At 43.0% G+C, this 12111-nt stretch overlaps 1 protein-coding gene across 2 annotated transcripts in view; it reads right to left on the bottom strand.

Annotated features, from left to right (window-relative positions):
* The window catches only part of TSG101 (tumor susceptibility 101), a 49057-nt gene that overhangs the window by 4604 nt on the left and 32342 nt on the right, over positions 1-12111 (bottom strand). The gene's annotated exons all lie outside the window — the stretch shown is intronic.

Here is a 12111-nt window from a genome sequence, read left to right as displayed (position 1 = left end):
CCAGAAACCTCCCGCTGAGAAGCAGACAGCGTCCATCCTACTACAGTGTTCATATACAGAGGCAGTTCATACTTTTGGTTGATTTTTTTTTACAGAGACAGAGAGTGAATCAGAGAGAGGGATAGATAGGGACAGACAGACAGGAACAGAGAGAGATGATAAGCATCAATCATTTAGTTTTTCATTGCGTGTTGCAATACCTTAGTTGTTCACTGATTGCTTTCTCATATATGCCTTGACCATGGGCCTTCAGCAGACCGAGTAACCCCTTGCTCGAGCCAGCAACCTTGGGTTCAAACTGGTGGGCTTTTTGCTCAAACCAGATGAGCCTGCGCTCAAGCTGGCAACCTCGGGGTCTCGAACCTGGGTCCTCTGCATCCCAGTCCAACGCTCTATCCACTGTGCCACCACCTAGTCAGGCTTGGTTGATTATTAACATACAAATGCATATAGTATATACTTTTCAGAATTCACCTAAGTATTTCAGCTTATTTCATATTTCTCAGAAACAAAAGCAGTAACTCAGACAAGACAAGTGGTGCTTTGGAGCTCAGTTGTAAAACTAGAGGCCAACCACATTTCCACTGTGAAAACAGGTCTTGTTTGACACTCCTGGCTTCTTAATACCTAACTTATCCAGAGTGTTCTCATGAATTTACCAGCTTGTGCATCGCCTCTGGGCGCACACCCCTCAATTTTCCTTTTTATTTTTTAAATTATTTTTATTTATTCATTTTAGAGGAGACAGAGAGAGAGAGAGAGAGAGAGAGAAGGGGGGAGGAGCAGGAAGCATCACTCCCACATGTGCCCTAACCAGGCAAGCCCAGGGTTTTGAACCGGTGACCTCAGCGTTCCAGGTTGACGCTTGATCCACTGCGCCATCACAGGTCAGGCCTCCTTTTTATTTTTAAAGTGAGAGGAGGGGACATATTGAGACAGACTCCCACATGCTCCCTGACCAGGATTCACTCGGCAACCCCCGATCTGGGGCCAATGCTTGAGTCACCCGAGCTACTCTCAGCACCTGGTGCCGATGCTCAAACCAGTTAAATCACTGGCTTTGTGAAGGATAGAGAGAGAGAAGGGAGAAAGGGAGGGTAGGGGAAGGTCACTTCTTCTGTGTGCCCTGACCGGGGATCGGGGACCTGGGATGTCTATATGCCGGGCAACACACTATCCATTGAGCCAACCAGCCAGGGCCCAGTTTTTCCCCCCCTCTGACTACCTCTTTATTCACATCCTCTCATAGACACCAGAATGACTAGCAACCTTCACCAATTCATGTCTCCACTCATTTGTTCTGGCACATTCAATCTCTCTGTCACTCCTGCTTCCAGCAGCCCAGACTCCTTGCCCATCTCTGATGGTCCTTTTATGCAGACTACCTCCCATGGTGGCCTCTCTCACATTCTGTCAGAGCATCAGGACTTCTAACTCGAAATGCCTCACACCTGCCATGACCAAAAACTTCAATCCTTTTCTTAACTCCCTACACCCTCTTTTACGATCTTTCCACGAAGGCAAAAACTCCTCAGAACATCTTCAGGGCAGATTGAAACCATCAGATGAGGTCTTCCGCTCTTCGTTCTCTCCTTTGGAACAAGAATCCAGTCCCCTTTAATAATGTGTCTGATTCCTCACCCTTCAAAAGTACTAACCTTTCTCAGCAAAACAACTTGCTGTCTTCCAGATCCCTTTGAAGGACCAGGCGTTTTTAAGCTTTTAGCTGTCCCTCTTCCTAGTCTGAGTCTAAGCACAGTGATGGCCTTTCCTACTCTGCTTTTGTTCTGTTCTCTCATTCAACTCTGGTCTTGGCTAATGAAAGGTCCATTTACTCACCTCTTTTCTTACATCCAAACTTCAGGTAATCTTTGAAATTAGTAGTTACTACTCTAGTTACTACTTCCTCTGAGTTCTAGTTTAGTTTTAGCTACCATCACTCTAATCCACACACATTCTCAATGGCTGTGACATTGCTCCTCTATTGATGAAAATTAGTATTTAGGAGGTAAAGAAAAAAAAAATCTTTTAATGTATAAAGTGGAGATATAGATACACTACATAAACAGTGTAATCTATGGTATTAACAATTCATGGGGAGAAATGACTAAGAAAAAAATGTCTAAAAAGGCTCCTGTGGGGGATGATAATAAAAAAACAGTTAAGAAACACGGCGTAACCCATCTGTAGTTCTAGTTTTTTACCAGATATTTTGTTGCTACTATAAACTTTTACTTGCTGGCCTTGTCATCACAGCCACCTCATTCCTAAAATTATGGTATACATTTGCTATGACACATTATGCTACTCACAACCTATGAAAGGCAAGCTTCTTGAAGGGCCTGCTAATAACTGGATGTTTTAACTACCTGCTAGACTGGGATAAGGTGCCAAGGAACTGCAAAATTGTTAACAAAAAAAAATTATTTTTTAGAAACAGAGAGAGAGATAGATAGGGACAGGCACGGAGAGAGATGAGAAGCATCAATCATCAGTTTTTCCTTGCGACACCTTAGTTGTTCACTGATTGCTTTATCATATGTGCCTTGACCATGGGGCTACGGCAGACCGAGTAACCCCTTGCTCGAACCAGCGACCTTGGGTCCAAGCTGGTGAACTTTGCTCAAACCAGATGAGCCCGCGCTCAAGCTGGTGACATCAGGGTCTCAAACCTGGGTCCTCCGCATCCCAGTCCAACGTTGTATCCACTGCGCCACCGCCTGGTCAGGCATGTTAACAATTTTTTTAAAGGAAGAGTCAGGCTCCCTTACCCCTCCTTTCTGAGGAAGAAAAAACAAGAAGAGGTTGCAGGGGCAAAAATCAGCTAGTCAGAGTTGAACTATTTCCTATAGTTCTCTGGAAGGACTGACACCACTTGCTAGACACAGCAAAGAAGATAGAACCTATCTGAAAACCCCTTCCTCTTCTCCTTTCTTAAAAGCCTTTAGGAAACAATGTTTACCTACCTTAATTAAAAATTCCTATACTAATCCTGACTCTTCCTCCCATCCTGGAGTTATGAGAGTGACATATACCTCTAGACCAGTGGTTCTCAAAGTGTGCACCAGAGCGCACTGGTGCGCCCTATGGTATTCCAGAGAAATATATGCCTGTTGGGGACCAAAAAACCAACAGGGTTTTTGGAGTTTAGATTTTTGGGGGACAGAAGTGTAGGGAATTGGTTGTAAACTAACAGTCTGCCCAACCCCCCCACCTCACTTGCCTGATTGCAAAAGGCTATTAGGCTGTGGTGCTGGATTGTTTACACTACCCCCACTGTCCCCTGAAAAGACTGGAGGCAAGTTTCTTCTATCCTTTGGTGTCAAGTTAAGATGATATGTATGGTGGGGGTTTTCTGCACTCAACACAATTAAGAGTAAAAAGAGAGGAATTCTTCAATGTATTGATGAGGAAATGAGAGTTTGCCTTTCAAATAGATGCCCAAACATTGAAGAAATTGCTAGGACACATCAGGCTCATGTTTCTCATAAACACAAGAATGAAAAAACTTAACACATTTGTGCCAGGACATGCCAAATTTACTAAATCTTACTAAGAATGTATCTATACATATATGATATATAAAAAGATAACTTTTTTGTCATTTTTAATCTTTTTTACGAATTCTAAAAAGCATAACTAAAAAAATGTAACAAAATGTTTAATGTCAGAATAAATTTAATTTGTCATATTTATTTAATTTAATTACCATAAAAGCACGGCTGGACTTTATATTTTTCTTTAATATTTGACTTAATTATTATAACATATTTCTCAGAAATTTGTATATAGTGCGCCTACAATTATTTGTAGGATTTTAAATGCACACCGACTTCAAAATGTTTGAGAACCACTGCTCTAGACAAAGGGATCACAAGCCCCTTGCATGAAAAACCTGTATTCTGTAACATTTTATATGCTTTCTAATAATCATCATTTTGAAGTTCTTTGTATGTGCAAAACTTGTAAACTTAGCAAGCTGGGGACTAGCTTTAGACTTCTTAATAAGCTAACCCCAACACTCTTAGCAACAGTAACTTCATTTAGCTTCTCTCCTTATCCTGAACTAAACATTTCCCTCTGTTGTGGCAACAGGGATAGGTTATAAATCCTAGAAGGTCTGGGAATGTCTTTGTCAGGTATGTAAAACATTCATCACTGCTGTGTTATCTTACGGTCTTAGTATGTAGGAATGTTTTTTCCTTTTGATAGATCCTATAGATCAGGCGTCGGCAAACCTATGGCTCGCGAGCCAGATGTGGCTCTTTTGATGGCTGCAGCTGGCTCACAGATAAGTCTTTAATAAAAATAATAATGTTAAAAATATAAAACATTCTCGTGTATTCCAATCCATTCATTTCCTACCACTTATGTTCATGGTTGCGGGTGGCTGGAGCCAATCACAGCTGTCCTCCGGGACAACACCAAATTTTTATTGGATAATGCGTAACGTATGCATTATCGTTGTATGGCTCTCACGGAATTACATTTTAAAATATGTAGCATTCATGGCTCTCTCAGCCAAAAAGGTTCCCGATACCTGCTATAGATAAACGTAACAAGACAGCAAAAAACTCAATAAGCTTGTTAGTAAATGACTTTTGTACCATGCACCCCCTCCTTATCCCCCCAACCAGTATGTGATTATGTCTATAAAACCAGCCTCAGAGCTCTATTCTGGACTGCATGATTTGGGTTTGATGAAGCACTGTGCATGTCACTAGCTTAATAATAAAACTCCTTTTACAATTTCTTCTGTAACTTGCCTTGGTGTCTCTGTGGAACTCGTGAATTAAATTATTATACAACAGGCCTGACCAGGCAGTGGCACAGTGGATAGAGCATCGGACTGGGATGTGGAGGGCCCAGGTTCGAGACCCCGAGGTCGCCAGCTTGAGCGCGGGCTCACCAACTTGGACCCAAGGTCGCTGGCTCGAGCAAGGGGTTCCTCGGTCTGCTGTAGCCCCACGGTCAAGGCACATATGAGAAAGCAATCAATGAACAACTAAGGTGTCACAACGAAAAACTAATGATTGATGCTTCTCATCTCTCTCCGTTCCTGTCTGTCTGTCCCTAACTATCCCTCTCTCTGACTCTCTGTCTCTGGAAAAAAAAATTACTATACAACAGGACAATACTACTTTTTTCCATAGCCAGCTCTACTTCTTCCATTAACAAACTCTAGTCATTTTAACAAGAGTTTAATTTCTCAATATCATATTCTACTTTATTATTAAATATGGTTAAAACTAATCCCCACAAATGACCTTTCCTTTACTAACCATATTTAATTCCCCAAACATCAACACAACAAATAGAATCTTCTTTCTTAACAATTCTTGCCTGATCAGGCGGTGGCATAGTAGATAGAGCGTCAACCTGGGACAGAGGACCCAGTTTTGAAACCCTGAGGTCACTGGCTTGAGCGTGAGCTCAACCGGCTTGAGCACAGGTTCATCAGCTTTATCATGGGGTTGCTGGCTTGAGCACTGGATCATAGACATGACCCCATGGTCACTGGCTTGAAGCCCAAGGTCTCTGGCTTAAGAAAGGGCCCAGCTGGAGCCCCCTGGTCAAGGCACATATGAGAAAGCAATCAATGAACAACTAAGGAACCGCAACAAAGAACTGATGTTTCTCCTCTTTTTCCTGTTCTGTCTGTCCCTCTCCCACCCACTCACACAAAAACAAACGAAAAACAGTTCTTACTCTATTCATCAGTTTCAAAACATACATTTCCAAAGGGAGGGACACTATAAACCTTATGCTCCAACACTAAACCCTAAAGCAGGAGTGGCAAATTGAAGAATGATTTCCTGAAACCAACAGATTTAGTTATCTTCTAGGAAGAGGCCTGAAGCCAACAACGTCAACCTGGTCCCTACGGCCCACTAGGGGGCGTTCCAGCTTTCATGGTGGGCAGTAGCAGAGCAACCAAAGTATAAATAAAAAGATAGATTTAACTATAGTAAGTTGTTTTATAAAGATTTATTCTGCCAAACAGCGAAAATCCGACATAAATACTTGGTAAGTAATTATTATTAAATGCTTTAACTTGCTGTAACTCTGCTTTATAAATTTTATAAAGTAAAGTTACTTCCCTACTTTAAAAATCACCATTACTGTGGAACCGGTGGGCGGTTAGAAAATTTTACTACTAACAGAGATACAAAAGTGGGCAGTAGGTATAAAAAGGTTGACTACGCCTGCTCTACCCAATGGGTATGACAATTCAATGAAAAATTTAAGCCAGTATCTTCAAGGTTCACTAGCATACAATGCCTGATTTAAACACAACACAATTAGTTTATTTATCCTTTAACAGTATTTACTAATGATCACTACTTCATATAACTCAAATACAAATTAACTACACACGAACTGTTCTAATCTGACCTCTAAACAGCAAAAGTGAATCCCCAACCCAGCATTTTTACTTAGGCTCTTACTTGCTCAGACCCACATAACAGCCTTTGGTCTGGTAGTTACAGCTACAGAGCCAACTACAGAGGCTAAGTAATCCCAAGCAGCAGCTGACTGACCATACTCAGAAACCGCTGTTGAAAGAAGAAGCCCAACATTTTCATCCTCAGGATATCAAGAAATTACCTTCCTTCTGACACCTTTGTTGATAAATAATGTCGGCAATGGAGAGAAAATCTAAGGCAAGTCCCACATCTTTTACCACTGATGTTCTAGCAGAACACGTTTTTGGTAGTCACTTGCAAAGATGCTACTCAAAAATACACCTAGTTTTTTTTTATTATTATTAAGTGAAAGGGAGGGAGACAGAGAGACAGACTTGCACCTGTGCTCCAACTGGGATCCACCGGCGGGCCCCCTACAGGGCGATGCTCTGCCTGTCTGGGGTGCTGCTCCACTGCTCTTCAACTGAGCTATTTTAGTGCCTGAGGTGAGGCCATGGAGCCATCCTCAGTGCCCAGGGCCAACTTGCTTGAACCATTTTAGCCATGGCTATGGGGAAGAGAGAGAGAGAAAAAGAGAAAGAGAGAGAGAGAAAGACAGAGAGGAGTGGGAGTAGAAAAGCAAATGGCCACTTCTCCTGTGTGCCCTGACCAGGAACTGAACCCAGGACATACACACTCCAGGCCGACACTCTACCGCTGAGCCAACCAGCCAGGGCAACCTGGTCTTAAAATGACTTCAAGGAAGAATTTGAGTTATAGACTACAACTTCTCCCTCCGTTAAATAATACAAGTGTATTAAAACCCCACAATTGCCTAGACCTGATGGAAAAGCATCACCAACAGGTTTTTCATTATTCAATGCTGCCATCACTGCTTAGTTGAGGCCCTTAGCTCCAGTTTCATGAAGGTAGTTTCCAGTTTCATGAAGGTAGTTTTAAGTCAAGATAGGCAGAAATCTGTCTGCCCAGGTAAAAAAAAAGCTATAAAATGAGATGAGACAAACGAATTCTTTGATATTCTTTTAAATGTTGTTCAAAACTACATTGAATGGAGTCAGGAAGAGCTGTTTTAAGTCCCAAGATCTACATCCATCTGTCTTCACTACTTTTTCAGAAGAGGTTGCTATAAGAATGCTATCTCTTGGCCAATAGACATATGGATCAAAAATGCCCAACATCACTAACCATAAGAGAGATGCAAATTAAAACCACAATGAGATATTACCTCACACCTACCAGAATGGCTATTATCAATAAATCAATAAATGCTGGTGAGGATGTGGAGAAAAGGGAACCCGTGTGCACTGTTGATGAAAATGTAGACTGGTGCAGCCACTAAGGAAAACAGTATGGCGTTTCCTCAAAAAATAAAAAATGGGACTGCTTTTTGACCCAGTGATCCCACTCCTGAAAGTTTATCCTTAGAATCTTGAAACACTAATTTGTAAGAATATATGCACCCCTATGTTCACTAGAGTATTATTTACAATAACCAAGATCTGGAAACAGCCCAAGCACCCATCAGTAGATGAAAAAGCTGTGGTACATTTACACAATGGAATACTATGCAGCCACAAAAAAGGAAATCTTACCTTTCCTGACAGCATGGATGGACCTAAAGATTATTACGCTAAGTGAAATAAGCCAGTCAGAGAAAGACAAGTACCATATGATCTCACAATAAACTGAGGAACAAAACAGAAACAGAGGCATGAACATACAGAACAGATGGACAGCAGTCAGAGAGTGGGGAGGGGAGTGAGAGGACTGGTTGAAAGAAGGTGAAGGGATTAGCCAAAAAAGTCTATATACATAACACACAGACATAGACCAAACGGTGATAACAGCCAGAGGAAAAAGGGGGAGCGGGGTAGGTGGGGGGAAATGGGTATGGAAAGAAACATTGCTTGGGGCAGAGGGTACACAATGTGGTATACAGATGGTGTTTCGTTGAGTTGTACACTTGAAATCTGTTTGTTTTTGCAAACCAATGTCATCCCAATACATTCAAATAATAATAAAAAAAAGAAAGTCATCTTTGTTGCTTCATTTTTAAGTGGTTGATTTCCATATTGTTGGGGATGGTAAAAGACAACACCTGCACAGGCATTGCCATCAACAATACAGAGACATATGTTAGTTAATAGTGCCTTTAAACAGGTGTTTGTTCTACACCATCAAATCAAGAACTATAAAGTTAGGAAACTATCACTTCCACAATATACAAGGACAAATAATGACACTGCTTCTTTCTCATGGCTGCAGTAGCACAGAGAATAATAGCACAAATCCTAATAACCACTGATGACTGAGAAAATGTTCACTATTTGTGAACTCTGATATTCAAATGATACTTTGTTTCTGCTTGCTTTACTACAATCTTGAAGTTCAACAATGTTTGGCACTATGTACTACTAAAATATGATGTTTAAAAGCAAGGGGGTAAGCAACAGAGATTAAAAAAGTAACATAAAGGATATCCTGGATTATCATAAAATGATAATTTATTTGTTGCCTTTCTAAGAAGTACTCTTAAAAGTACAACAAAATATTAATTGCTTTTATAACCTATTGTAAACATAAACATTAGGCCCTGGCTGTTGGCTCAGTGGTAGAGCATTGGCCTGGCGTGCGGGAGTCCCGGGTTCAATTCCTGGTCAGGGCACACAGGAGAAGCGCCCATCTGCTTCTCCACCCCTCCCCCTCTCCTTCCTCTCTGTCTCTCTCTTCCCCTCCCACAGCCAAGGCTCCATTAGAGCAAAGTTCGCCCAGGCCCTGAGGATGGCTCCATGGCCTCTGCCTCAGGCGCTGGAATGGCTCTGGTCGCAACAGAGTGACGCCCCGGATGGGCAGAGCATCGCCCCCTGGTAGGCATGCCAGGTGGATCCCGGTCGGGCGCATGCGGAAGTCTGTCTGACTGCCTCCCCGTTTCCAACTTCAAAAAAATACAAAAAAAACCCCCCAAAAAACTGTGAACACTAGATTTTACTTTAAATATACCATTTTCCCTATATTCCGATTTTGGATATACGAAAATCATCTATTCTAAAGCTGTAAAATGCTTCATACCTATTGCACTGAGATGAGTAACACATAAAAGATCTCTAGAACCTGAGGTCCCTCCACAAAGTGAAGGAATTATAGTATCATCTCAACAAGAAACAGGGTGACAAAACAGTACTATTCCCATTTTATTGATGTTGCCTGAACCAAAATTCAGAGCTTAACAAGATTTAGTGCGCTTTGTTTATGGACTACAGATCTCCCAACATTAGGTTTCTAACTCAATCATTTAAACTATATTGTAGAAAAAGAACTACATTACAGTAAAGATGAGAACATAAAAAAAAAAATCAAAACCATGCCACTAGAATTTCAATAACTGGAATGTATTAATGACAAAAACAATGGAAGAAAATGCCTTTGGGGGGTGGGGGGGTATCTACATCAGATTTCAGAATGGTTATAATTTATCAGAAAATGTAACAGAGAAATAAACTGGGACTCAGGGGACCCAGGTTTGAAACCCCAAGGTCGCTGGCTTGAGTGTGGGATCACAGATATGACCCCAAGGTCACTGGCTTGAGCAAGGAGTCACTTGCTCTGCTGTAGCTCCCCCTCCCCCCCGTCAAGGCACATAAATCAATGAACTAAGGTGCTACAACAAAGAACTGATGCTTCTCATCTCTCTCCCTTCCTGTCTGTTCCTATCTCTCTCTCTCTCTCTCTCACAAAAAAAAAAAAAAAAAAGAAAAAGAAAAAAAAAGAAACCTCACAAGAGCCTACATTCATTGAGGCACTCAGCAAAATATTTATTGACGAACTTCTATATATCAAGCATTGTCAGGAGTGTATGTGTTAGGGGTCGGTGGTGATGGTGGTAGCTGATTGGTCAGAGTAGGCCTGGCTGCTCCATGCAAAGAAAACAGGCAGTGGGCAAATCCTAAGAGTAGCAGGAGGTCAGAGAAAAAACGGGGGGAGGAAAACAGGATCACACAGGTCCTTGCAGGCCTAAGAACTTGGGAATGAACTCTAAGTGAAATGGGGAACACTAAAGGTTATGAGCAGAAAAGTAACATGATTTGCTTCTTTTCATAGGATCACTCTTGCTAGCTGTTATAAAAAGCTGTAGGAGGCCAAGTACAGAAGTAGAGAAACCTTTCAGGAGCCTTTTTTTTTTTTTTTTTAAAGTGAGAGGAGGGGAGATATAGCAAGACAGACTTCCACATGTGCCCTGACCAGGATCCACCTGGCAACCCCCATCTGGGGCCAGTGCACGAATCAACCAACCTATTTTTAGTGCCTGAGGCTGATGCACTCCAACCAACCGAGCTATCCTTAGCGCCCAGGGCCAACACCTGAACCAACCAATCAAGCCACTGGCTGCAGGAGAAGAGGAAGAGAGAAGGGAGAGAGAAGAGGGAGAGGGAAGGGGGAGAGAAGAGGGAGAGGGAAGGGGGAGAGAAGAGGGAGAGGGAAGGGGGAGAGAAGAGGGAGAGGGAAGGGGGAGAGAAGAGGGAGAGGGAAGGGGGAGAGAAGAGGGAGAGGGAAGGGGGAGAGAAGAGGGAGAGGGAAGGGGGAGAGAAGGGGGAGAGGGAAGGGGGAGAGAAGAGGGAGAGGGAAGGGGGAGAGAAGAGGGAGAGGGAAGGGGGAGAGAAGAGGGAGAGGGAAGGGGGAGAGAAGAGGGAGAGGGAAGGGGGAGAGAAGAGGGAGAGAAGAGGGAGAGAAGAGGGGGAGGGAAGGGGGAGAGAAGAGGGAGAGAAGAGGGAGAGAAGAGGGAGAGGGAAGGGGGAGAGAAGAGGGAGAGGGAAGGGGGAGAGAAGAGGGAGAGGGAAGGGGGAGAGAAGAGGGAGAGGGAAGGGGGAGAGAAGAGGGAGAGGGAAGGGGGAGAGAAGCAGATGGTCGCTTCTCTTGTGTGCCCTGACCTGGGATTGAACCCAGCACATCCACATGCTGGGCTGATGCTCTGCACTGAGCAAACCAGCCAGGGCCCAAGAAGCTTTTGAAGTAAATTACCATCAAGGGTATCCTCTAAGGAGTATTCTAACATTTCAATGTGAAATGAAAAGTTGGGGTAGTAAGGATAAGACTAACGGTGTTTAAGGATACCAGCTTGTAATGAGTAGTAAATAAGCCACAGAGATCTAATGTGCAGTATAATGAATACAGACAATAATATCTTATTATAATTATGTAATTTTGCTACAACGGCAAAATTACAACATAAAACTGTATTAAAGGGCCTGACCTGTGGTGGCGCAGTGGATAAAGTGTCGACCTGGAAATGCTGAGGTCGCCGGTTCAAAACCCTGGGCTTGCCTGGTCAAGGGACATATGGGAGTTGATGCTTCCTGCTCCTCCCCCCTTCTATCTCTCTCTTTCTCTCCTCTCTCTCTCCTTTCTAAAATGAATAAATAAAATAAAAAAAAATAAAAAAAAAAAATTAAAAACTGTATTAAAGGGCCCTGGCCGGTTGGCTCAGTGGTAGAGCGTCAGCCTGGCATGCAGGAGTCCTGGGTTCGATTCCTGGCCAGGGCACACAGGAGAAGTGCCCATCTGCTTCTCCACCCCTCCCCCTCTCCTTCCTCTCTGTCTCTCTCTTCCCCTCCCGCAGCCAGGACTCCATTGGAGCAAAGTTGGCCCGGGCGCTGAGGATGGCTCTGTGGCCTCTGCCTCAGGCACT

Source organism: Saccopteryx leptura, chromosome 1 (assembly GCF_036850995.1).
Source record: "Saccopteryx leptura isolate mSacLep1 chromosome 1, mSacLep1_pri_phased_curated, whole genome shotgun sequence".
NCBI lineage: Eukaryota > Metazoa > Chordata > Mammalia > Chiroptera > Emballonuridae > Saccopteryx > Saccopteryx leptura.
Note: the sequence above shows the minus strand (reverse complement) of the source record. Positions and strands in the feature narration are given on the sequence as shown.